Source organism: Coptis chinensis, chromosome 4 (genome assembly GCF_015680905.1).
Source record: "Coptis chinensis isolate HL-2020 chromosome 4, ASM1568090v1, whole genome shotgun sequence".
Lineage (NCBI taxonomy): Eukaryota > Viridiplantae > Streptophyta > Magnoliopsida > Ranunculales > Ranunculaceae > Coptis > Coptis chinensis.
Genome location: NC_141459.1, coordinates 57,816,190 through 57,843,772, shown reverse-complemented (window position 1 = coordinate 57,843,772; position 27,583 = coordinate 57,816,190). Strand labels below are relative to the sequence as shown.

At 36.8% G+C, this 27,583-nt stretch overlaps 1 pseudogene across 1 annotated transcript; it reads right to left on the bottom strand.

The window, feature by feature from the left end:
* Positions 1 to 22,099: 22,099 nt before the first annotated feature.
* On the bottom strand, positions 22,100 to 27,115 carry LOC147504155 (protein FAR1-RELATED SEQUENCE 5-like; annotated as a pseudogene). The gene is made up of 2 exons (XR_015192991.1): positions 26,983 to 27,115; positions 22,100 to 26,897 (listed from the first exon to the last, which is right to left on the bottom strand). The product of XR_015192991.1 is annotated as a protein FAR1-RELATED SEQUENCE 5-like (transcript).
* Between the last annotated feature and the right edge of the window lie 468 nt (positions 27,116 to 27,583).

The following is a 27,583-nucleotide window of genomic DNA, read 5'->3' as shown; positions in this document are numbered from 1 at the left end:
CGAGAGGACAATAGGAGTCGGGATGCTCTGGACTCAAACAGAAATTACATGGATTGGAGTTGACATTCATGACGGGGATCGGCGTTTGTTGAACATAAATAGCCTCTACCTTTTTAGTTAGAGATTCGATTAAATTTTTAAGTTCCGGATCGAGTTTCATCTCAAACATACCGGGGGCCTTTACTGTTATAGAAGATTTAGCGTTGCGGGAGACATCGTCACTACCCCCCCCCCCCCCTCCCCAGTTATTATTACGCTTAGTTTGATTTTCTAAAAATTTATAAGCCTCTGAGGCTCCCTTACTTAGGAAACTACCCCCATTCATTATGTCAAGCACCTCCTTGTGGTGGTGTAATAGTCCCTTGAAAAAGGCACGAACTAGCGTGTCTTTTGCGAGGTTATGGTGTGGACACTCTATAAGTAGATCGGTGAAAAGATTCCAAGCCTCTGAAAATGATTCATGAGGATTCTGTCGAAAGAAATGAATCTTGGAAAGCATTTCATCGGTCTTCAGTGGTGGGTGAAAATGTTCCATAAATAGTTGAACAAGTTTAGCCCACGAGTCCACAGAATTTGGCGCTTGGGCAGTTAACCAAGACGCCGCCTTATCGGCTAAAGTGAAGGGAAATACCCTCAGTTTAATTTGTTCAACACCAACTGTAGGATGGTGGAATGTAGTAAGGACTTGGTCAATCCTACGCATATGCTGATAAGGCTTTTCATGGTCTAACCCATGAAAAATGGGTAACAAATTAAATATATTTGGGGGGATTCGGAAATCCCCCACTGGGTCTGATAGAACGATGCAAGATTTAGAGCTATTCAAGGCTTTATAAAAGTCAGAGAGAGGAGACACTCTTTCTTCAGCTATTACTTCAGGTGGTATGTGTGGTATATTAGTTAGAGGTGTAGTCGATGGTATACTAGAAAGGCGTGTTTACTGACGTTGCCGGTTGATTACGTTAGGCATTTTTCTTCGGCCTGACCTTAATCTCATGCAAGGCTAAGCAAATCTTTAACGAACACAACAACACTCCAAACAATCCTAATATGCTGGTATGAACCTCTAATAGGAGATGCGAGGTGTGGAAGAAAAGAGTACCTGAATGCCTCCTTGCTTCGCTTATAAATAGCGTCTTGTTTATGCATGCTCAGTGTGTATAACAAGTTAAAACACTGAAAACTATGAAGAAATGGAAATTTGAAACAAACCTGTGGAAATTGGGCAGTTTCAGCAGAGGGCGCAGGTAGTACTAAGGTTCGAGCTGGAGTTCCAGGCTCTTGGGCGCAGGGCGCGCTCCAATTTAGCCTTGGTGGGGCACAAGTAGCGCTCAAGGAAAATCTCGAGGTCCTGGCGCTTCAGTGCGGGGGGTGCTCGTGTTTTGCCTTGGCAAGGCGCGGGTCGCGCTCAGCCAAAAAGTGGAGTTCCAGGCGCTTAGGCGCAGGTCCCGCTCTAATTATGCCTACCCATGGCGCTGGTCGCGCTCCGTGTAATTTTTCAAGGAAAATTTTCAGTGCTGAAATGGACAACCACAGTGAGAATCAAACAAGGGTGGGTGGGTTATAGGACTTTGGAAAATTAACAATTCTAAATAAAACAATGCTAAAGGCAACTAAGATGGCAGCGGCGCCATTTGATAATCGTAAAAATGATAGTTTTACTAATGAATAAAGCGATGAAACTCTAAACGAAAGTAAAACTACAAACTAAACTTATACTAGACTTATCAAAGATTTCTACTCTCGATACTATTGAAGTAAAGATGGAATAGAAGATTCGTTCCACTCCTAGTTCTTTAGCATTCAAGTTTCCTACGACTATCAATTCTACCAAAGTCAATGAGAGAATTACGAATTATACTACGAAATGCTACAGAATACTAAGATTTGAATCTAAAATAAGAATTAGGGGGGAATTGAATCTACCTTGAATCCAACTTAAGAACTAGCATAGATTGTTGTAATCTAATTCTTACGTTCTTACGGTAAGAATTGGTCGTTCTAATCCCTAACTATACATGGCATCTCTACCAATTAATAACTAGCATATGAGGGCGTCCACCCATTCTCATGGCGAATTAACGTCCTTCTAGAATGGAATAGACTCTTGCAACGATTTTAATCTAACAAAATCAAGTTTTCATCAAGGCTTCATCAAACCCTTCTAATGGAGGTTTAGCCTCGATTCATCAAACTATCATTTCCAAATGAAATTGAATAAGACATAATATAAAAATTCTAACTTTATTGAATTTAACTAAACAATAATTGAAATCGAAATTAACAACTAAGAATTGAATAACAACTAATAACTGAATTTAGATCTAAGTAATTCAATAAATATCAAAATCGAATTTAACAAGAACTAACTATTTATTTATCTAACAAATGATATTCAATGATTCAAATAACTAATCTAAAACAAGGAATGAAACTAAACATGGAATAGAAACTAATTAATTCAAATCCAAAAACTAGATCTAGAACTAAGCTTTAATGACTACTCTAATGGCTACTTTCTAACCTAAGCTAATTGATACTTAAGAGCTAAGTCTTGTGTGTGGAAATGGAGGAGAACAGATCCACATTTTTGTGCATGGGCTGATGGTCCATGTTTTGTGCCGGAAAATCGAGCCCAATGCCCATATTCTTCAGTCCACAGGGCTCTTTTCAGCTGGCTTCGACTTCAACAGGCTATTCGTCCACTTCTTCTGCACCTCTGATTGGGTCAAAGTTTAGACCATTGGAAAGCTCTTTCCGAGTTGGTTGTTTTGACATAAGGTATGCCCAATTTCGAGGCTTGAGTCCAAAGATACGATCTTCGGAAGTTCTGCTAACTTCTGTGTGCTGTTTCTGCCCGTCTTGGCATTTAATCCCAGAACTTCTTAGCAACCAACCCTTTGCTCCTTTATATCGCTAAAGTGGCACATTTCTGCACATAATTGAGTTCCATGTCTGAAATACATAAAAGCACGTAATTAGCATTAACTCTTATTTATTACTAGCATAATTGGTCTAAAAGCATTATTATTAAGGGGTTAAAACTACAGTTTTGAGCTCTTATCAATAAACACCCAAAACTATAATATTAAACCCCGAGAGACATAGCATTTTGGTCAATTATGTATTTAATAATCATAAAATAATTATATTTTCATACTTTTGCAGTTAACGTAAATATGATAAGAAAACATGTATCAAAGTACGGGAATATTGTGCATACTAGAAGTCTTCCCACTCAACCCCAGTGAAGCCCAACAAAGCCTGACTAGACCCGAAGTTTCCAAAGGGACAAAACCAGTGCAGAACGGGTCCATGTGTAAAGAAGCAGCAAACTTTCGAAGCTCACATCTTTCAAACCTGGACGCCGATTTCGGCAAGTGAACTGCTAGAGCAAACAGGGCGACGAGCTCTACGCAAAGACAGAAAGTTGTAAAAATGCCAAAATTCGAGCCGCCACTAAACACAGCACATGGACCCACTCTGCGGGCCCACAAGGCATGATGAGTCACCAGGGACAGGTGGCAAGTTAAGGGCACACCTTGGTGGCACCTTGTTAAGGAAACAAACAAAACATTAAAGGAAGGTTTTGTTTTGTATACAAAGTTTTGGAAGTTTATACAAAGTAAAGAAAAAAAACAAAGTAAAGAAAAGACAAAATGGAATTAAAGAAGAAGGAAGGCTTCACGTGGGAGGGGCAATATATTTGAGATATAAGAAGGGGACCTTAGTTGGACCTTAGCTTTTTACATTCCTGCTTTCATTTTCATTACGTGTTGTTGTATTTCCCTTCCAGTAGCTTTTCATTCAAGCATCAAGTACTGTAAGTATTTACTTTAATAAGATTTATTTTTCTTTAAGTTAAGTTCTTGTTCTTTATTTACTTGTTTAGTGTATACAATAAGATCAATCAATCCATCATGACCATGAGCTAAAATCCTCCCAAGGGGGAGGGTTAATGATGCTCATGTGAGGATCAGGATTGACATTTTAATGTTCCAGAATCACTACTTAGGAATTAGGTGTAGATTATGCATTCGGTCCCAAAATGATTGAGACTGTCCAAGTTTGGAGTGCTGATGCTCCAGAATAGTGTCGCGCGAGACCCAGTTTACACTAATTCCAGTCTCGTGCGAGACTCTATGGTGGCAGTTAGCTCTCTGGTTTGTCCAGCTGATGTAGAATCAAACCAGGAGCTGAAATGATATTCCAGAGATGGAATATTAGTTCAACTCCTTATGCCAGTGAGATGAGCTCAAAGATGCGTGCATCTCACTAGGGATCGATACTCGATGTCATCTCGGATTTGTCTATGAACTCGAGATGGATTAGAGATGTAGTGATATGGTACTCTAACTGTTGAAACTGATTTTTGCATGAGTACGGTTAACCCTTTTCCTGTATCTATATCCCTGTTTATTTTACGTAGAAATCAATCGTTATTATTTTACGTTACTTGCATTACCGTTAGTTTATCCAAACCTGAGAAATAACCTAAAATCATACTCACTAAAAGTTGTAAATCCAGTTGTGAACCTTGCCAAGCCCTAAGGTATGGACGATCCCTTACTCAACCTATCCTACCAACCCACGTGAGTAAGGTAACTTGACTAAACGGACGTTTACGGACTTTGGACTGCGGACTACGGACTTCAGACTTAAAAGAATCAAACCCTAAATTACCATCTATCAAAAGCCTTATAACCTACATCTTCATTACTAATGCTCTTTGTATCATACTACTTAACAAGATGCTTTCTTCCTCTTTGTTTACATACATATATAATTGGTAATTTGTTTACTTTCCTTAAGGGATTCTGATTTTTCTATTCTCTTGGCAAAAGAAGTTACTTAAAGTATTTCCTTTTTTCCAAATTCCATTTTATTCTATCTGTTGATTGGCATAGTAGTAATCGTTAATAGTTATTTATGATATCCTGTGTGTATATGCTCTTTCCAATTCAGGGAAAGTGCATTATCACTCTCAAGGTGATTTCGAATATCAGATTGAACAAAATTGGGGCCAGAAAATGGAAATTTAGAGTTTCCTCATTCAACCCAATAAGCTTTGCCACAACTATTTTCCTGAATTCCTTTAATGATATTTATTCCCTAAAGACTAATACCGTCCCCTTTTATTGTGTCAACAATGCATTGTGTGGACAACACATATAAAATGATGTGACTTAGGAATAGTTTGCTGGGAAATGCTAACTAGAGAACGACTTTTTCTTAATTTATTTAGTTGAATTTTTGTCTGCAAGTAGAAGCCAACTATATGAGTATTATAAGACATTTTTTTCTTAATTGTTTATATAGACATTTTACGTGACATGATGTAATTAGTTTGACTATATAATGCTTTATGAATTCGTCCCCACTATCTTTCTTCTCCTTCCAACATTTGGGCAGATGGAAATGCCAAAGTAGTTAACTAATTAACCGAGCACGTTGTACTTTCTTCCTTAAACATTGTTCTGAATTGTGGTTGAGTTCAATAATTATTGCATTAGACACACACTTTGTTTAATAGTAACAACTTATTCAAAGACAAATTGGGTGGCGGAGTGCATGTGTGCATGCCTTGCTATTTTGAATAAGGTATGTGTAGTGTTTGACGGCATTTTTACCTTTTTGTTTAAGTAGATTTTGTATTGTTACCCCATTTGGTTTAAAAAAAACACCACCTATTTTTCTATTAGTTCTTTGTTTTCATATTTACTATCCCGCAGAAAATCTTTCTTTACCAATGTACTTCGAGATAACTTACACTTTTATGTTAGCTTGATTGAAACTATACTTCATTTATGTTATGTTTCAGACTGTGGCTTTTACTAAACTCAGATAAGAACACATTAAAAAATTGTTGAAGTCAAATTAGGTATGCATTGCCACCTTTATTTTCGTTATTGCTATTATTGTTTTAATTCCAATTCAGGTTTTCAACTAGAAATTAGCGTCAAGCAAAGTGGATATTTTAGAAAATTTAAAATCCCTTCAAGCAATGTTTATCATGGCTTTATATTGTTACTATGACATTATATTGTTGGGTTGTCCATGATCAATTCATGACTATGTACTTTTTTGGTTTTTAATTTGTTCCGATGATGTTGCAAACATATTTAAGGAACTCTGTATGCCTTTCAGGGGGAAAACTTTTCCAGTGGAAACTAGAGGTGGAGGAGAGCTAAAAGTACTTTGCAAGCATGGAAATATGGTGTGAGGCGTTTGTTGGGTGCTTCTTTGCTAGGATCTTTGGTGGAGCACTGGCCTAAAACTTTTTTTTTTAAGTTTGTAGACACTATTATGTACTGCTCAAATGGTGTTAAGAGGAAGTGATGGATTTTTTTTATGTAATCTCATCACTATACATTCTTATTAGGCTGGATTGTGAACAAAGCAGCCCTGTTTTGTTAACCACTTTTATGACAAGAAGTATGCGTAATCTAACATTTGGATCTTTGCTTTTGTATACAGTCAAAGAAAAAAGATCATGCCAATCCTCCACTTCATATATCTCTTTTTAGTTTTGGTGTTTTTCCATGTATTCAAAATAGAAACATAAATATTATTAGCATAAACAAATTTTAGTTTCTTGGAGGTTTTAAATCTAATTAGTTTTTTTGAATTATATTGACATTGCCCCATTATATGCACAACAAACTTTGCCATTAGAGGCAGACATTTGATAAGAGCCTTTATTTTTTTTTATTTTTTTTGTTTTTTTTCCGATAATAAACATTTGATAAGAGCTTATCTACACAACAAACTTTTTTTGTTAGAGGAAGACATTTGATAAGAGCTATCCATGCCAAAGTTACAACAACTATCTTGCAGGTGTTAATGCCAATTACAATTAAAAGACACAATAACTTTATGAAATCCGTGTCGAAGGCACAAGCATTAACTAGTCTACTTAACAAAACAGCTCGGTTTCCTGACTTGCGGCTGGAATTCGATTTCAAGGGGATAAATCGAGGGTTGGGATCAGTGCCACGATGACAGCATAAATTAATTAGATTATTAATTCTGAAATTAAACAAAAAACCCTTCGTTTCTCCATATTTAAACCACAGTTGGAGACCGTGTGTTTTGTAGGATTAGAAAACCATTGAAAACCTTTTGGTTCTCTTCGTTCTCTCTTGATCTACAACTTCATCTAACAAAAAAAACACTTTTCTCCTTGCACGCTCAATACTCTCGCAACTCACATGTAAGTTTCTCAATTTTTCATTTTTTGTTTTTTTTTAAAGTGGTACGAACCAATTTCACTTCTTCTTCTTCTTGATTGATAGCAAACCTATTAAGGTGTTTATACCTTCAAATTCATCAATAAATCAATTTAGGTATTCCCAACTTAAGGCATACTGTTCTTCAACTCCATAATTTCAACTTTACCTTTTTTGATATGGTATTTACATTGAATTTTTGAATTTACATCAAACTTTTGATTTTGAGGTGTCAATCAATTCTAGCCAGTTCATATGTAGCACAATGTTAATAAGAATTATAGGGTGTTTTATTCGAGTGGAGAGCACAATTTAGTTGCATATGTTTATGAATGTATTCCATTTTCTCATATGTTTTTTTAATTATGGTTAACTGGAGTAGAAATGAACTTTTGCGAAAGACTATTTGAACGGGTACACAATTCTAGAGTTGCATTCCTTCTCAATGTGCAATGGTAATCCTTTTCCTTCTCTGGGAACTCTAATTTATGTTAGCTACACTTTTCACCTCTTCACAATCACGTTCTTAGTATTTAGCAGTTATCCATTTTGCTCAAATGGTGTTGTCAGTTGCTCTATTGTTGCAAAATTCAGAAATTTTCATGTCTATTAGTTTAAACCAAAGCTTGATCATACTGCTTTATGAAATGCGCCACTTGGATTAGAAATGAAGGGACTCTTTTGTGGTGAAACCTTTGAAAACCTTTGGTTCTCATTTATTCTCTCTCCCAACCCACAAACTTCCATATACAACTGTTTTCTTTCACCAAAATGCCTCTTCCTTTCACTCTGTCTTTCTCTTCGAATCGCTACCCAAGAGTCTCAAGTAAGTTTTTTTATTTTTTTCCCTTTTTTTTGTATGTGTATAATTAAAAAGGTTGGTTGCTATTATTTTTTCTACAAATTAGTTCGTGTTGTGTTCTTTTGCCATAGATTGATTATGCAGGGAAAGATCAAGTGACCTGTCACCTCTGTATATACTCATCCAAACCCACATACTGCCAAGCTCAATTCTGATGGCTCACTATTAGATAACAGATGTGGCAATGGAGGAACCATTCATGATGCCAATGGGGATGTATTACTCGCATTCACTAAAGCGGGAGGATTAAGGTCAGTTCTATTTCAAGAACTTAAAGCTATCTTGAATGGATTACATGGATGTCTTATGGTTGAGATAAGGAAGGTGGAAATAGCATCAGACTCCCTTCAAGCAGTAAATATTCTCAAGAACCAAGAGAGGGCACCTTGGCAATGTTCTAACATGGTTGTTGAGATTAAAGACATACTAAGGCTTTCTGAGAATGTCAAGATCTCCCATGTGTACAGGGAAACGAATCGAGCAGCTAATTATCTTGCTTCTTTAGCTTTTGATCATGTTTTAGAATACTTTGTAACTCCTCTGAGTTCAACTCTCATGTCTATTGTTGAGGAGGACAAGCAGGAAACTATATATTTGAGAACTTAATGTAGGTAGAGGTCGACCACAACCTCATCTATATTACAAAAAAAAAAAAAACTTCATTAGTACTTTCTTGACTACTGCTTTCTTCATTACAAAATTTTAAAAAGCTAAACTTTGCAGTTTGTGCAGAACCCGTTCGATTTCAGGTTTTGTTTTTGCTTTTGCAATATTAATTAATATTGTATAGTTGTTATGGTAGACGTTTTGCATTCAGGCTAAACATGTTGTTGTTCTCTTAAAGACTTAAATTTATCTAGAAGTGAGTGTCTAATCTAATAATGCTTCCCAATTTCATTCTCTAGGTTTTAATATCAATTTATGTACATCACTTGGTGAATCTGACACATTTACTTTCTTCCAAAACAGCTGTAATCATTTCTATTACAGCAGATTTCCTAGCGCCTATAGCTCAATCAAATATCAGACACCAACTGCGGCTCCTCTTCTTCTCCATATTTTGGTTTCCTTCCATTAGTTCTATTTGGCACGTGAAGTATCTCTTTCTCCCATTCGAGTTGCACCGTTTATGCTCTTTCGTTTTTGTTTGAATATGGACACTGATGGCAAAGAAGCAAATTTTACAGGTACGAGTTTCTGGACTAATTCATGAGATTATTCGAATTTGTATTGTCACCTTTCTTAACAAAGAGCTGATTGTAATTAGAACCACAAATTAATGGGTTGATTTTTTTCATTCTTTGCTCTTTAGTAACGAGTTTCTTTCCATATTTAGACCTTTCTTTACCAATAGTTAGTTTTCAATTGCAATGCACACTAAATTGCACCTTCTGGATTACAATGGTGAGATTCTTCCGTTGTCATCCATTGCAAGTTGTTATTGGCAAATTCTAATCAAATGCATATATTACAATAAAATATTAGCAAGTTCTAACCACTAAGCTCCGTGAGTATGTGATTAACTATACTCAGCTCTGTGATTCTTTTCTTTTTTTACTTGGATTTTGTTTGTATTCCGTGATGCTTAGCTTTTTTACTTAGATTTTATTTGTAATACTGTGATGAACCCTCTTCATTTTCAAGGTTGCTGATTGAAGACTCTACTTCACCTTTTATTATGTTTATGTTTTATCTTTGAACTTACCAGCCATGAACAAATTGGCTATATTCCATGATACAACTCCTGTTGTTGTTCATAGTTCAAATTACTTTAAAACTCTTCATGTCATGTTATTAATGGATGGAACTTAACAATATATATCTCCTGCACATCTCTAGTTAATATTGTCTTCAATCACCTTGGTGGCCGGTCCACTAAGTGCTTCCTGTGGCAACTTTTCCGGGACGTATGCTGAGAAGGGTACTACTTTAACTCTTGCCTGAGCATCCATTTACTGATTGGCTTAAGAGAACAGATATTACAAAAAGTCGAAGAAGGATACTGAAAGAAATGCTTCCTTCAACAATGCCTTTGACTTTGGGATATTAGCTCACAGTGTTCCAGTGTGGACCCTGACTGTGGTAATTAATCAAGCATACGGTTTCCCATGTACTTTGTTATGTGTCAAAAAATTTGCCTGCGAGCACTGTTACAGTGTCTTCTTTAACTTGCTAAATTCTCATGTACATGGTTTGTTCTTCACTTCTCAGAATGTCTTCGAGAATGAGTGAAACCTTTTGGATCTTCAACAATTGTAATTCTATTTTCATTCTTATAAAACACCTACTTTTACCATGCTTGAGGTGCCTTATTTTGGTTAATTCCCTATACACCAACATCCTTCTTATTAATTGGTTTCGAGCTGAAATTTTGGTTCTCTTACAAAATCTGGCTCACACAGACCATTTTTAGTTGCGTGGACAATGTGCAGACGCACCTTCAACAAGATTTTGGTGTCTCTATACTATTTTGCATGTTTTTAGTACCTACACTATGTCTGCAAGTTCTTCTCTCACTAACGAACACCCGATAACGCAAGATTATTTGTTAAATAATTAAAACCATTTGCTCAGCTGCGCTTATAACAGAATGTACACACATTTGTTTGTCAATTCAGATTTGTTTGCTTCTGATTTGCAACATCGGCTTCCCATGTTACAGACGCCAAAAGATTTGTTAATTAGCTTGCCATATTTACCTGGTATAGTTTTACAGGCTAATCAAAATATATGTTTGGAGTTGGAGAAACACTTTGTTTAAGATAGTGTACTAAAAACCTAAGACGACCAGTCTTTTAAAATCTTACAAAGATAGCATGTTCGTTAGCTTAGTGTTTCCGTCGGGGTAAGATATCAAGTTCCGACTGTTGCTATCGTTGAGTGTTCAAACATTTTCTCTGCTCTCTCTCATGAAAACTCATTTTATGTGTTCTAAGCTATCGTTGAGTATGTATTGCCTACTTTTCCCATTTACAGTTGAATGTAGAAATTCATGGGGCAAGGGTGCATAAGAAAATTCGAACAAAAACTGAGGTACCTGTTATTTATTTTGTGGGTAATGTTCTTGTATTGCAATGCTATCACGTCTTCATTTCTTGTAAAGATTTTTTTTTTTTTTTAAAAGAATAGTTGTTTTTTTTGTGAAACGATAGTCATCCGTACGTGCTGAACAAGGAAGATTGGATTTGCAAATCCGACCTCAAGCTGTGAATGACACCCCAGGTATATATAGTATTTTCCACACCCAACTATGTTCCCTTTAGTCTTACAAGTTCAAAAAATTGGATCTGCAGGTTATGACTGAAACTATAATTATAGTAAAAAAAACTAGACTATGCAAATATTTACCATTAAAATGACGAGTGAGTTTCAGTACAATATGTTTTTTTTATCTGCACATGTATGTCACCATATCACCTACTTATAATTAATTGTGTTAAATTATTGCAAATAGTTTTTTAGGGCTTCAGTCAACAGCACTCAGACAACTCAAGTCTAGCCCATCAGCGCCAGCGCCAGCTTCCTATATATGAGTATTGTTCCTTTAGGACCATCTCATGTCGTGCTCGAAGAGACAAAGATAGAGTCATATCTTCAACCAAGGCTCAGGGAGGCCAGTCTTCATCTAATTTGAACAATCTTTCCACTCCTGCTGTGCTACCTAATCTTGAATAAGGATCACCTAGCATCGAAAGCAGAAGAGGACTCTCACTCACCGTTGCAAACCTCTGTTCTAAAGGACACAAGAAAGAGCATTGTTCGTGATTTGACACCAATGCCACTGTATATTGATCGGCTCCTAAATGTGCATTTTATTACCCGTATATTATTACATTACAGTCTCTCTTACGCTTAACGAAAAGACAACTCATAGCTTTTATTGTCTTTTTCAGGTTAAGGAGTATTTCAGACCACTTATCATAAAAGTTGCGTATTAGCACCAAAAAGAGCTTTAATCACACTTATTATGAAGACCAGTAGCTGCTATAGAAAAGTGATGAAAAAGTCAAAGTCAAAGTCAAAAGTCAAAGCCCTCAAATCATAAGACCAGAAATGGAGGCCCTTATCTCAAAATATGATGACTTTCTCCCTAAATCTACCTTGGTTAAGAATAAACCAAAAAGCAAAAGCAAAAGCAAAAGTGAAATGTGAAGTGTCTAGTTTATAATGGAGAAGGGCAAATCTGTAAAAAGCAAAAGTAAGGGTATATAAGCTAAAAACATGGGGGAGAGAAACTATTCATTGTCTTAGGATCCAAACAATTTGGTTTGTTTAATTTCTTGTCTAATTTTTCAATTCATGTTTTTACTTTCTTGTTGTTTTATTTCATTTCAATTTAAACTTGTTATTTACTTGTTCTTATTTCAATCTTCAATCTTATTTTCCTTTGTTCTTATTTCAAGTTTGTTTCAATCTCATCTTATTGTTCTTATTTCAAGTTTGTTTCAATCTTTCCTTCCATATTTTCAAGTCATTTTAATACAACAATTAAAGCTTTCAAGTTTTCATTAGCTTAGAACCATTCTAATCCATACAAGAGTATACCTTTCTTCTTCACATCTCCTTCACTCAAACTCTAAATAATTTAGGATGAACCTCACTTCTAAACAAACTTTTTGAAGTTACACACCACTGTCTAAAGCTTCATATACCATAGTCACGTATTTGGTTAGGTCATCGTCTACACTGGGGACTCCACTCGAGAAAACGATGTTCTATACAAAGAAAAGGTTATGAATCTTGGTGATTGTTATCCGCAACTGGGTAATAGTCAGAAAACAACACCTTTACGAATAATCTACAAGTATGTTTCTCTATATCAAGTGTTTGATCCGTCAAAGAAATGTCAGTTCCACCCAATGCTTATATATAATATATTATTGCTTCAAATGTTAATGTAGTCCCAGGTCTGAAAGATGTTCTGGAAGTGATAGATGTTCCAACGAAAATGCATATGAAGGAGTGAGGATCTTAAATGAATCAATAATTTCTGATGAAGACATGGAAACAGATGGTTCAATTGGACCAACGACTAATCTGCCAGTAGAACATCATTTCCTAGAATCTCTATACATCTTTAAAACAAATAATGTCACGCGTGTTATATGTTAGTTATTTGTATTGTCATATCGATATATGCTATGTTTGCTTCTTTTAGTCTTTCTTATATATACTAATATTAATAACGAGGTGTGTGTAATAGGAATAGTGTTTTTACATTAGCCCTCCATGTCTTCCAACTCCGACGTCATTGTGTACATGTAGTCCTCCTGCATCAAGGATTATTGGGATAAAGTTAGTCTCGAAGAGAAATCTTGCTGAATAGAAAGGAGGTGGCTACTCAAAAGTCAGGTGAAGTCCCATGTTGTTTGTACTTTTGCAATCATATCACATATGAAGTCCCATCTAGCTAGATAGTTTGGCAGCAAGGATTAATAGTAATTCATATTTTTCCTTTGAATTTTATTTTGTTCATACTTCATTCTGTAAATTGATCGAGTTCTACCGTAGACCTCTCCATGTCGTTGCTTTATGTCTCTATCGCTAATTTCCCATATACTAAATTGTCGTTGTGTGTTTGTTTAAAATTTATAATTTGAGTTTGGACTTCTTTGGGATACTTTGTTTTGTTTCTTGATGTCGAGCTCATATATTGGTTATGCATTTGTGGCTGAATAGAAATGAGGTGGCTACTCAAGATTCAGGTGAAGTCCCATGTTGTTTGTACTTTTACAATCATATCACATATGAAGTTCCTTATACCTGGATAGTTTGGCAACAAAGATTAATAGTGATTCCTATTTTTTTTTTCCTGAGAATTTATTGTGTGCATACTTCATTATGTAAATTGAGTTCTACCGTAGACCTCTCCATGTCGTTGCTTTACGTCTCTGTCACTAATTGCCCACATACTAAAGTGTCGTTGTGTGTTTGTTATAAATTTCTAATTTGGGTTTGGACTTCTTTGGGGTACTTTGTTTTGTTTCTTGATGTCGACCTCATATATTGGTCATGCATTTAATTTCATGTCAGCGTTCTTTATTTTTTTCTCGCTCTACCTTTCCATTGCAAAATGGATGTTATTTTTTCAGCAAATCTGTTGTATCAGTAATTAACTAGACTTTCAAGAAAACCAAATATTTTTAATTTTCTTAAGCTACAAGAATAGGTGGGTTAAGTAGTTATGCATCATAGTTCTTTATAGTCTATGATTGATCATTAAAAGTAATAGTAACATTGTGGATTGATTGATCAAATAATTTGCCTCTTATCATAGAGCTACTATTTGTGTATTTTTTTATGTTTCCTTGAAGTGAGTGGTTGCTTTGTAGTTCTGCTAAAAAGCAAAGGTATTGTTGGAAGGGTTATTTATTGACTTATATTCCATTTGATAATTTGATTGCCCACCAATCGAAGGGTCTCTCCAATCTTTTTAAGGTATTGTTATGACAAAGTTATTTATGTAGGTTGAAGTTTTATCAAAGTAAACAACAAGGTTCATAATTGTCATTTGACCTTTGTTCTTTTGAGGACGCTTTTGTTAAAAGTATTTCATGCCAATTGTGAAGGATGCAGGCAATATCATAGACATGCAGTTTGAGGGAAACACGAATAAAGGAAATGTCTGAAGTCATACAATAACAAGCTTTGGTAAAGAAAGTTGCACAAGACAAGTCAAATGAAACGTTGGGTGAATTTGCAATTGTCATAGTAAAACATCAGGTGAGAATGCTAGCAAGACGTCATGGTTGTGCAATTTCATTATTTTTTTTTTTGAATTGCAAAAGTTGATTCATTATCTCTTGGTTGTCAATCTCCGTGTTCAAAATGTATGCATGTTCTAGAGGGTCTCAATAATTAAGAGTTGTTACTTATGGTGTATTCTATATCAAATGAAGATGGTAATACTTTTGTCATAATCCATATTTTCTAACGTTGGTTTATAGAGATTCAATATTGACTGGGGTTAGCAATTTCGTTGAGTTGCCTACTTATCATTTTTTTTTCCATTACAATAAATAATAAATGTATGTGGAATTTTAAATCACATTGTTAATGATGCCTCTTTATGGAATCTGTGCCGAAGGCACGGGCATTAACTAGTACGTAACAATTTGGAAATGTTGTAATGGGAAATTTATTTATTGTTAAGACGTGTTTGATGTTTAAATGGTGTTTGGATGAATTAATTAGAAATATTTGTAATGTGAATCAAAGTATACCATACATATGATTTCGGTGTGACATGACATTCCTAAAATGCTATAAAAATGTTATGCAGTATGTTTGGAGCAATAGTGACATTATGTGGTATGTTGTAATTGTTGTTCTGTTAAATGATATGATATGTTATGATATCTATTAAATGCGATTTTTTTGAGAAATAAATGTAAACGCTCCATTATTATTATTATTATATCTGTGAGATGCTAGTATGAGGTATTATAGTCTTTGCGGATATTTCCAAAGTGCAATAATTTTATTTGACACGTGAAAGAATAAAATGGTTATGAGATAGATGGTGATATTTCCAAACATTGTGTTTTAGTGCAATATATTTTATTGGCACGTGATAGAGTGTGGAATGATATATTATGAGATACAATTGTAAGATATTTGAATAATTTACGTAACGAAAATCCTAGTTCCTATTTACCACAACTCATTTGATTATATGATTAACCCTTGTGAAAGGAATGTGATTTTGTTTCAAGGGAACCTGGAGCCCTTGTAGCCAAATATTGGCTTTATTTATCTTGTCGCCAATTCAGTACGAGACACGTGATATGTTATGCCTAGTAAAGACTTACTCACATAATTTTGGCGTCCGTGTGGGGGTTACCTGGTATACGACATCCCGCTTAAGGTAACTACGCACGGAGTGGTTGCATTATGTGAGATAGGCATGCAGATGTGGATGTTCGGCTCGATTGAGGGGAGCGATTGTGGTAGACAAGAAACTAGGTAAAACATAGAGACGGCGTTATTCTAGGGACACTTGAAGAAATTCTAAATAATAATTATTATTTGTCAAAGTGTAAGTTAACACAATACTAAATGATTGACTATGGTTGTGAAATTTGTCGTGAAGTTTGTTCTTCTCGGTTTGATGGAATGATTGAAATTTTATATATGATATATTTTGTTTTATAGTATTTTATTTGCACTCACAGCGGTTTTGCAGAAGGGTGGGTAGAATTAATTATTTATGCATGAATAACCCACTCTGTGATCAAGCCTACACCAGTGTAAGTATAAAGTAAGTTTTACTTTTGTTATTTTATTATTAGATACAGTTGATCTAGTACAGTTTGAATCTAAGGCGCCTCGGTGGAGGAACTACCTGCCTTACCTATTGTACGTATGATTGTTGTGTGATTAGTTGGAAATTAAAACGCCCTGGTGGAGGAACTAACTGTCTTATTGATTGTGTACATATATGTATAAGTATGATTTATATTTTAGGGTTACTCATACCAGCATTATTTATAATGCTGACCCGATTTGCATGTTTGCTTATCGAGTGTGTTCATAAAATGAACATAATCGATAAGTCTTGACAGGATTAGTGTTGAAGAAGGTTGATTGCTGTTGTGATTTGCATTATCATCTCATTACAGAATATGTTTTATTTTCCCTTGAGGTGCAACAAATTTTCAGTTGAGACAATGTTTTTGTATTTCGGTGGTAATTATAATTGAAGCAATGTTTAAGGGGAAGTTTGTAACTTAATCTTATTTGTGAATTTTTGTAATGAAGAGGACTTTGGTTTATTTTAAAAAAATTATTAGTTTCAAATTATTGGAATAGTTAAACGATAATGGGTTTTTCTATATTGGGAGTGTTTCACACGTTGAAACTTGAAGAGTTAGGAACAAATATTGTTTTTATGATTTTGATGAAATTCGAGGTGTGACACATACTCTTTTCTACCATGTCATCAATGTAGATTTCAATTCCTTTCGAATTTTTCCCTCAAACATATTTTCTCCCAACCTCTTGGAAAGTGGCCTTGATGTTCTTTAATCCGAAGGGCATCTTCGTGTAGCAGTATGTCCCTCCTTCCACCACAAAGGTTGTCTTCTCTTGATCCAGGCCCATACATCGCAACTGATTGTACCCCCTAGATGTGTCCATGAAAGAAAAACCTTGAAGCTTGCCATCCTATCCACCAGTTCATCCACTCGAGACATGGGATAACTATCTTTGAGACACTCTTTGTTCATGTCCGTGAAGTCAACACACATCCTGACCTTGCCATTTTTCTTTGGTACCGTGACCCCATTGGACAACCAATCTGTGAATTCTACTTCATTTATTATCCCTGCCCCTTTCAGCCTTATAACCTCCTCATGAATTCCTTTTGCATACTTCGGTCTTACACTTCTCATCTTTTGCCTCACTGGCTTTGCGTCCACATTCATGTGTAAGTGATGACATGCAAACTCTGAGTCTAATCCCGTGATATCTTCGATTACCCACGCAAATACATCTTGATTCCCTAACAAAAATTGTACAATCTTGACCTTCCACTCTTCCAGCAAGTTGGACCTTACTGACATAAATTTCTCTTCATCCCCCATTATTCCTACATTCACTATTTCGATCTCATCTAAGGTCTTCGGTCCCATCGGAGGCTCACCCTTCTTCCTCCACGACATCCCTCTATAATTGTTATGCCGACATTTTCCCAGAGTCAGAGCACTCCCCTTGGGTTCCGCGAATCATACTCTTCACAGTTACCTGATGGCTATTCTTTGCCGCCACTTGATCCCCACGGACTTCATGCATTCCATTGGTTGTTGGGAAGCAAATCTCTTGATATATGATAAGTGGACGGTACTGCTTTCATTTCATGTATCCATGTATCCATTGTTTGTCTTCCCATAATCATAGGTAGCGAGTTCTCCCATGGGCTCGGTCATGCTTCCATTGAATCCAAACAAGTTTGTCCGAGAGGGCCTCAATTGTTCTACGTCGATCTTCATTTCCTCCATTGCCCCTCTAAATAACAAGTCCACCGAGCTATCGTAATTGATTAACACCATATTTACCATGTAGTTACCTATGGCTACATTAATCACTAGCTAGTACGTCTTCGAATTCGTGTGGTGAGTCAATTGTGTTTAGGTCTGCCGATGTGAATACGATCTAGTACTTTCCTTCCGCAAACCATGTAATTGGCCGCGAGGATCCCCTCACTTCATTAACATGTTGAATGCTCATGGTTTGCCTAATCTTTTATCTATGAGAATTGTGGCTTAACGTCTCCCCACTAAATATGACATTGATCGTTCCCAGAATCCTACCCGGGGCCAGCTCATGGGCTTCTGTTACGAACCCTCCCAACATACCCTTCTCTTTCAGCCTCTAAATCAATCATTTTAGTGTGTAACAGTCATTAGTCTCATGGTTCCTAATCTAGTGATACGCACAGTATGGTTTACCTGCCATCTCATCCGGGGTACTACGCAGCCCCTCATAATTCTGGAGACCTTTGATCAATGGTAAGATCTCATTCAACGGCCTATTCAGTGGAGTGTGCTCTAGCTCGCAGTATGGTTTTCTTTCTCTATTTTCTCTCCTGATCACATCTCTGCTCCTCTTTGTTCGCGATGAATCCCTGTTATACCCACTCCTCCCCCTCTCTGATGTCTCGCTTTTTCGGCGTCCTTTGCTTTTCCCCAAGGATAGCACTTCCTTCACCATCCTTTTGTGCTATTTCTGCAAAGTATCCTCATGCCTTATGTATTTTTCCACCCGCGAATACAGATCATGTAAGGTCGTTATCTCATTTTTAGCCACGGATTCATGTACTCTCGTTCTGGGGCATAACCCCCTGTCAAAAGATATCACCACTATCCTTTCATCTAAGTTTTCCACCTCCAGTGTCTCGGCCTTGAATTTGCATAAATAATCCCTCACTGACTCCCTGGATCTTTGACAAACATTGAACAAAATCACAATGTCAACAGTATGCCTCTTTTGACATATGAAGTAGTTTATGAATGCATGCTCTAATTCTTGAAAGCTATTTATGCTCTTCAGTGGTAGTCGGTAGTACCAATTCAAGCCCCACCCTTTAGGCTGGCGGGAAACATCATGCACCACCGCCCATTATATCGAGTTTCTTGCCATAACGACATATGTTGTCAAAAATGGTGAATCCGCATGATCTCTTTTCCCGCCGTACCTCTCAAATCTGGGCTGATTGAAATGTTTCGAAACCTCAGAAGTCCAGACAATGTCCGCTAATGGGTTGTGGTTCAGACCTGCCACCACTTGGTTAGCCGCTCCTACTAACCTTCTCGTCTACTGTTGATTTGCCTCGTGGTCATTGGCTAGCATCTCCAGAACCTGCCCATCATGATGCCAATTATTGGGTTTTCCACCAAGTTTGGCCTCTCCTCCTTACTGTCCTCTTCGCTCGATTTGTCTCTCCTTTCCTCTTCCGTTGTTTCCCTTTCTCTTCTGAGTCTGTCATTCTCTTCCCTCAACCTAGCAATTGTAGGAACCGTTATTTCATAATGAATATTTCTACAAACCGCAAAAACCCACACGCAGTGAAATTAATAGGGTTCACGGTTTTGGATTGGAAAACATACATTTAAATCCGGCTAATCTAACTCTAAGAATCCAATAGTTATGGATCCGAATCAACAATCAACCCCTTGATCTTCTGTTGTATTCCTTTCAATAGATTAGACGTTGTGTGGGCAACGATCTACCAACCCCTTTCTTTCTCACAAAGCTAGATCCAATTTTGGATCTATCTTTCCTTGCCTCTCTTTTCAATCCAGAGTGAATAGTAATTTCGGCTAGGAGAGAATGGATTCTATTTATAGGCTACAACAGGGACCATGAGGAGAAATTAGGGTTGGGCCTCCTGACGGGCTTGGGCTTCCCATGTTCACCTAGAACACATGGCCCAAGTCCGTCAACAAATGGCTTATTTTACTAAAGGCCATTGTTGCACTACCGCCCTAATCCCAAATTACATGTCAGTGTTTATGGGTTCCATATTATATGCATGTTGATCTCCCCGTGTTTAAGATATCGAATGTTCGTTGATTAAGTCAAGTTACTGACAACAACATCAATCAACTTCTTATGTCCTTGAGTAGTACCACTCAACCTCATTGTCATGTTGGAATAAATCTGCCTACAGGGTTTATATGACAATCTTTTTGAGCTCCTCAAGGGGACATCATCAACCCGACTTCTTCGGGTCCGCGATTTCTTCTATAATCAACAAAGACACCTTACATACAATGTCATTACCCAATCCATCGAGTTTGTTGATTCACAAATGAATCTCACTCATTGATGATTTAAAGCAATGTACAATGCACATAAGTGCCCGTTATTATATCCGGAATAAGAGGACAATCATCCATAATAACAGAGGTGTTTGTTCTCTTATATAGTCAGTATAAAGAGAAACAACCTCACTTGGTCATGTTCAATACACACAAAGTGTACTAGTGTAATCATATAGTCAAGATAGACTAATACCAGATTATACTACAACCGTACCAATGGTTTGTCCAAATCCATCTAGGTTGTGAACGATTACTTATATTTTATAAAGTACTGATGATATGATCTTTTGTGTGTCCATACCATATCATCTACAACATAAAGTATTAGACACATGCATATAACTAATATACATAACATTTGCCCATATGATTCTCATTCAAAATATAAAGAATTAGAGTTAATACAAAAGTAATGCTTTTAGTATATAACCCTATCAGCAATCTCTTCTTGCAGAAACCTTGTTTCCTCTGAAAATAACCTCGTCGTCTCTTCCTCCCCTTGGTCTCCCCATCCGCCTCCTAAACTACCACCCTCCTTGGTCTGCCTACTCCTCTTTTTGCTATCGTTACCATCTTTGAGTTGCTTTGTTCTCTCATTCCCCACAGATGGCGCCAAATATTGTATCACCCTTTCTCTTCACTCCTCTTTATTTCTAGGTTTTCCTTTCTATTCTCTAATGAATTTTCGGCCTCTTCTCTCCTCCCCTTTTTTTCTCTTTATACCCTCGTCTCCTCTCCTCTTAGTGGTCAACATGTCTCCTCATCTCATGGTCTTCAGTCCTCCACATATGAGTTCTCCGCCCCGTGGTTTAGGTATCCGTGATCATGATACAATACCTCCCGATTCTCTTTGTTGTCTTGTTGCCGGGTCAATCCACTGTTGATTCTCTCTACTACCACAGATTGAGCCAGTACGTTGTCTAGAAATCTAGAATCCATGTTCATATGATATATATATATATTCTCTTTATACCCTCGTCTCCTCTCCTCTTAGTCGTCAACATGTCTCCTCATCTCACGGTCTTCAGTCCTCCACGTATGAGTTCTCCGCCCCATGGTTTAGGTATCCGTGATCATGATACAATACCTCCCGATTCTCTTTGTTGTCTTGCTGCCGGGTCAATCCATTCATATGATATATATATACGGGCTGGCTACGTCGACATTCAAAATTGACATACATAAATGACAGACGCATTCCAAAACCGGACATACGCATTCCAAAAGCGGACTTGCGCATTGAATTAGGGACTGATTTTTGGTAGAGATGACTTACCTACCATGGATAGAATTTCCACAAAAAGTCAGCTCAATTGGATGTCTCTAGACTTGTCAAAAAGGTGTTTAAATTCTGAACCGTCAAATAAATTTCTAACTTGAACGCAACTTTTGGTAGGGTTAGACATATTCAAAAGAGTTGATTTTTTGTAGAGATAATCTCCATATTGTGGATATCACATACCCAGAAAATTAGCTTTTAGTTCATTGTATAAATTGGTAGGATTGCGTATGTCACTTTTGTATGTTAATTATATATATATATATATATATATATATATATATATATATATATATATATGAAATGCTGATATAACCAAAAATAAGGCTCATTACCTGCCAAAGCGTGTGTGCCTATGTGTGGTCACATAGGACACTACCTGATCCTGTGGATTTAGCCCGATAGCGATGCAACGGCCTGCAAGTCTGTAACTGCAGTTGATACAAAGTAAATTACAATACAGTGTATACAAAAGTTTGTGCTCTTCACCCACAAAGTTTTTGTAGGAGCAATATCGAATGAAACTCATCCATCAATACAAAAAGCTTGCCAACCACTTGGACGACCATTTCATGAAATTGACAAAAATAAATTCCTTCAATCGAAAGGACTGAATGACTCAATGGCCATCTATTGTGAGCCTGATCAGACTTTAAACAAGTCTTCAGGTTCAAAAATAAAACTCGGCAACAAAAAAAATGCAACGTACTTCAATCACCTCCACATCACACAGAAGGCACCTTTATAGGGGGGCTTGCGTCAACTTTGGTCCACTAAGCAACCATGTTGTGTCCACCTGGCCAGAATGCTGTCACCCTCTCCGAAGGGTAATGACCATGGAGAGGTAACCGCTTCTAAGAAAACTGCCTGACGTCTTCAATGTTTCATGAGTGAAAACTCTCTAGACAACGCTAGTGACTTCGAAATCTGCAACCTCCCCTATGAGGGGACGGGTGCACAACCATTGAGCCACAGGCTCATGTGCACAGCTATCTGTCTTGTCTGTCTAGAGACCATACTCTTTTCTCCCTCACAAAAGTCTCCACCCTTCCCCTCGAATCTGTCCAAGTCTTTCTGTTTCACAACTTGCAAAACGCAGCATGCGAAGAGTTGTTCGAATGTCTCTACTTTTCTCCGCCTTGCTAACTCTTCTACAACCCTCTCCATGAGAACACAAGAAGCCTTTGCTCCACTGACGCCCACTGCGCTGCAACTTACTAGCATAATCATTTAAACTTCATCCTTCCAAAAATCAGCACACTCCTAAGTGTGAGCTTTTCTAGACCTAATCTCCTAAACATGTTAGGTTTCTTAAAAACAAATCTGCTACTTATGGAGAACAATATCAAAAGCAGGATATTTGACATCTAAGATTGAACAGTAAATACAATTACAAGTTTACAACCAATCAATATATTTTTTGCTATGTAAAATGTAATATTGAAAGAAAGCTTACAACGAATCAAGGAAGTTAGAAAATGGGTTAGAAAATTAAATACATGGTCTATAATTTTGCATTTCTACAGTGGTACGAAGAGAAAAGAAATCAAAAAAATTAATGAACCCACTCGGGCAATAACAGCGTAACCCAAAAAAAAGAGTAGACTAACAAAATCTAACTAAGATATAACAAGACATAATATAATCATGTAACTATTTCCCCCTAATGAAATCTGGACAAGAAAACCACCAAGACAGGCCTCCATTGATCAGTTTGTCTGCAATCTGGTTTTCTTCTACGAAACTATGAAAAAATCGCCCCCTACTGATTTTATAATAGCGTAGTTATGTTCCTATGGTTTGTCGATAATCATGAAGCGAAAAATGTTTAACCTAGGACGACACAGAAAGAGAAATAAAATCAATCCAATTGCTATTATGAAAACCATAAAATTCTGCAAAAAAGGCATATTGACTATACAAACACATGGATATGTACATAAGACTAAGACAGGGGGTACTGATTTTAGAAACATACCAGATGTCAGTTTGATAAGGCCCACAGTTCCTACAAAAAAAAAAAAAAAAAAAAAACTAGATAAAATAGGCACTATATAATTGGGTACCACACATGAAATAAAAAAATTTTGAAATTAGCAAAGTCAGCACAACTGTTTTCCCCTGAGATATCTGATTGTTAGTTCTTCCCCAAAATGGATCTACTAGAAAGTTCATCAACTATACTTTCTACCATTGTAATCCAAGTATGTTTACTGTAAATAATCGTCTACTAGAAGCTGGATCTCTGCAGCTAGAGAGCCAGAAAAAACAAACAAAAAAGTTCTCACTTCCTTCCATACGCTTTGAAATGGCTGCTATGTCAAATTGTTGAATTTTGATGGTAACAACACATCCTTGTTCCGTTGATAGATGGTTGGCTCCTGCGGTACCCTGGTAATGCAACTTCCTTCACAGCAACCATAGAGTGGAGACTTTCACCAAGGCAAATAGAAAATGAAGCACGTAGCAAATATAATAAAAAAAATGTTGGTAAACCAGTGCATCAATGTATCTGCTTTCTCAGAAAAGAAGATAACTGAAGTAAATCATTACTGAACTCATAACTTTTAACCTGCAGACAACATAAGCAAAATATAAAATAAAATGGTAGAACAAAAACATTTAAAACCAATTCAAGTGAAAATATCACAGAATATCAAGCTTTGAGACCCTAACATACTCAAATGGTTTACAACAGTTTTCCAAATGCGAATACCTTGCTGTTCTTTGTACTTTTCACTTTTGATTGTGAAGATGTTAAGGCCAAACATCTCAGTTACGTTTTAAAAAAACCAGAAAAAGTAAGTCAATGCAAAACTTTTGAGATGTTGATATGTTGTTGCCTCCACCGTAATCCACAGAAAACCAGAAAACTTAAATACATCTATTTCAGACTGGAAGGAACTATTTTAACAAGTTCAGCCAGGAATGGAAGGCATGTCAGATTGTAAGGAATGCACTGACATGCACAATTCTCACACAGATTGTATTTAAAATCTTGCCACCCAGTAATCAGTAAGATACATAGTGCTCAGTCATCATATTTACTGCTCACATCAAGTAGAAAACAACAGCCGTTTAGTGCCATATAGTGTGTAAATCATCCTAAATCATTATAACCGTAACCAGAATCCAGTTCTTTTATCCCCAACTCCTGGTGGATTTTGCATAGTCACATGTGCAGCTGAAGCTAATGTCTCATTATCTTCACTGATGAGGATTATTAGAGCTACCAAGATTGTTAACAACTTCTGCCGGAAAGTGCAAGGCTCTAATGTGCTCAATTTCAGGCTGGGTGATGGTCAAGTCTTCTTCTGCAACCTTCTCCAGTTCTTGTATTATCATCTCCATATCACTCTTTGCGGTTAGGTAAGCCTCTGTAGAGATAGCGGCCTTTGCACAATAGTTAAAGGATAGGTGGCAGAGATCATTGTAATGCAATGTAAGAGAGTTCTGGTGGTCAGTTTGCAATTCCTTATTACTGTCACACTGAACAACCCCGAACTTGGCCTTTTTTGTCCATCTTCTTTTAAAATATACATCTGGAATCAACATAATGTTTCGTACTGTGAAGACTTTGAAGATGTGCCTGCACAAAATGCCCATGATCTCATATCTTTGACAGTCGCAAATGACTCGGATATCATTATTGCAAGAGTTCAAATTAACAAGGCAGCTCCTATTTTGCCCCCACCTTGACACTGCATAAGTCCAGTTTGTACCTACTCTTGCTGTTTCTTCAGCAATGTAGTTGAAACTCTCACAGAACTCTTTATGGAACTCCTTAAACACTGATGCTGTGTAAACATCAGCAGCTTGCTGTTCCATTGGCACGTCCAGCTTCAAAACAGGCCTTGTTTGTTGGGACCGAATGTCTTCATTATGTTCCACTTCACGTCTACACGCAATTGCCTTCTCGTATTGTTTAAAAAACTCACTGAAAGGAAGTGACTGGTTCAAGTATCCATAAAAGAAGGAGTTTATACTCTCTATTCGTTGAGTTGTCATTATATCTGCCTGAAAGATGTGTGTACAATAGACTGGAACCCATTTATGCCTCTTCTTGAACGTATCATTAAGCCACTCATTATCTGAAATCTCATATCTGTCAAGTAATAATGCCCACCTCGACTCAAACTCCTCTGACCACCGTGGCTCATATATGCATTTCCTGAAATCCGTAATAAAAGCTTCATTTGTATCATACAACTCACTCAGATGGTTGGCTGCATCCTGGAAGACGTGCCATAAACAGAAACAATGTTGTGTTCCTGGTAAAACTCGTGCAATTGCTTTTTCTAGGGCATCATCTTGGTCTGTGATTATAACAATTGGACGATGCCTTGACATTGCTTTCAGAAATGTCTCTAACAACCATACAAATGAATCCTCAGTTTCATTCAAGAGTACAACACAACCAAACAAGACTGTCTGTAGGTGATGATTCAAACCAAAAATTGGAGAAAATGGTCGTCCATACTTGACTGTCCCATAGGATGTGCTAAAGTAAATTACATCACCAAAATAACCAAAATCCATCCTCGACCTCGCATCAGCCCAAAAGAAGTTCAACATCTGATCGTCTTTACTAATATCAACCGCATAAAAAAACGACGCATTCTCAACTTTCATCTCTGTAAAGTAATCAAGAACAACCTTAACATCTCCTCTTTCAAATTTCTTCCTCTCCCCACTTCCACCATACAATCCTTTATTCATCGTCACCTCCGTAATATCACCACGCCTCTGCGACCTCAGCAAATGCTTTTCACCCTGGTTAGCATACTCATGATTATGTACTTCATCAAATTTCTGTATAACCCATCTACTATTACTAACCCTTTTAACATCTAACTTTGCACTACAACCAACTCTTATCGACTTCACATTCCTTCTCCTAACTTTAACTATAACACCATCTTTAACTTTTGTACCATCATCACTTTCACGCCTTTGACGACGATGACCTTCTTTAGAACAACAAAATCTTTGAAAAAGTAGTTCACCATCTATATTTGATCTACGATTTTTAGCTCGACGTATACTAAACCCAACATATCTAGCGTACTCATTGTAGAATAAATACGTTTTTTCAAGTGACTCAAATTCCATACCAACATATGGCTTAGGAAAAATGTCTGCACATAAAGTATCTGCACATTCTGGTATGTCTACAAATGTTTCTTCATTATATAGTTCCATACCTGTAATGTTAAAATAATAACACAAATTATTATCTACAGACACGTCATTAATTATTAATTAAAAAAAGGTGAAAATAATACTTACCTTAAAAGTTTGATGAGAGCGGGAAAAGTGGAGAGGGAGGACAGTAAGGAGGAGTGGTACTCCTGAGGAATACAAAAGAAGAATTGGGAGTAGAGAGGCTGTGGACTTCAGTCGTCTGGTACTCTCTTTGAAAACCACCTCCTTACTGTACTCCTCCACAAAAGGTGTCTAAAACAAGTCAAATCTTTAATGGGCCGAGCAACCACAAGGCCCAAGACCAAGCCCATTAATAATTTTTTTTTACAATTACAATAGTCTATCTGGGACTTCAGTCTGTCAATGGTGACCATAACCAAACCTATAAAAAACGGCTTGGGTTTTGGTAATTTGGTTTGCCCTCCACCGACCCAAAATCGAAACGAACTAATAAGATACTAGTTTGGGTTTGGGTTTGGGTTTGGGTTTGGGTTTGCCATCCACCGAATCAATATGAATCCGAACCGATAAGATGACATTTTAGTAATATTTATGATTAATTTTGTATATATTTATCAGTTATATGGCTGAAATTAATTGCTTTAATTTAGAATTTAATTGATTTTATAGTTTTCGATTCGGGTTGGTTTGATTTTGGTTTGTAATATATCTTATCGGTTTGGTT